Source organism: Hippocampus comes, unplaced genomic scaffold, assembly GCF_001891065.2.
Source record: "Hippocampus comes isolate QL1 unplaced genomic scaffold, H_comes_QL1_v1.1 scaffold36, whole genome shotgun sequence".
NCBI classification, from domain to species: domain Eukaryota; kingdom Metazoa; phylum Chordata; class Actinopteri; order Syngnathiformes; family Syngnathidae; genus Hippocampus; species Hippocampus comes.
The window spans coordinates 249,894-250,876 of NW_017805695.1; positions in this window are offsets into that span (position 1 = coordinate 249,894).

The window sequence follows — 983 nt, forward strand, 5'->3', positions numbered from 1 at the left end:
GGTGGTGTGGGGGTCCCGGGGTTGTGTCCCGGGAGCCGGTCCTTGGCCTCGAGGACCGGCTCGAGGACCGAAGGTCGGTCCTTGGCCTTGGCTTGCCGGTCCTCGGACACAATAAGGGATTAGAGCCCCGAATCCCTTGTCCTCGGATATAAAGTGGGACCGAGGATCGCAAAAACCACCAAGAAATCAATTAAATTCCATCCGGAGAAACGCATGTTGATGGTTTAACACCGGCGCTTAAAAAGGGGCGGGTCTGCTCCTGACAGGTGACCGTTAGCGCAACGAATAAAGAGCGGCATCACAGTTAGTTTCAATCACGGTTTGTTCCGTTCGCGATCGGCAGTTTAAATAGCGTGTAAAGTCTTTCTGTAACAGTGGTGTCTTTTATGTAGTTATTTTTGCACAGTCGTCACGTTTCTGCGGTGGCACTATGTAAAATTATCACTGAGAGATTACCGCTTTTTCTGCAGTTGGTGATTGACTTCTATGCAAAGTCATTTCTCAACTTGTGTTCCGTGCCATGTCATGCCTGTTGAGTGTTGATTTACTTCATATTAAGAAACTACTGCACTAAAACATTAATTCATAAATGTATATCATGTGATTTTATTTCTTTTTCTCAGTATAAATAACACGTACCCTGACTGTTCTACTCTTTGAATAAAATCACTTCTTTCAAGCATTAGGGAGTGCAAAGGGTTATGATGGAGGGGTGTGAATCATGAGGACCTGCCAAGTGGTATGATAGCATTATTTTATACATGTCCTTGGCTAGGCCTCAGTTTCAAAATCAGTCCTTGGTCCTTGGCCTTGGCCTCGGAAGCAAGTCCTTGGTCCTTGGCCTTGGCCTCGGAAAATTTTGTCCGAGGACGGCAAAAATCATGAGGAAATCAAACAAACTCCATCCAGGGAAACTATTATTACTACATATTGTTTGACTTATCTGGCTCTTTAAGAGGGGCGAGGCTGCCACTGACAGGGGA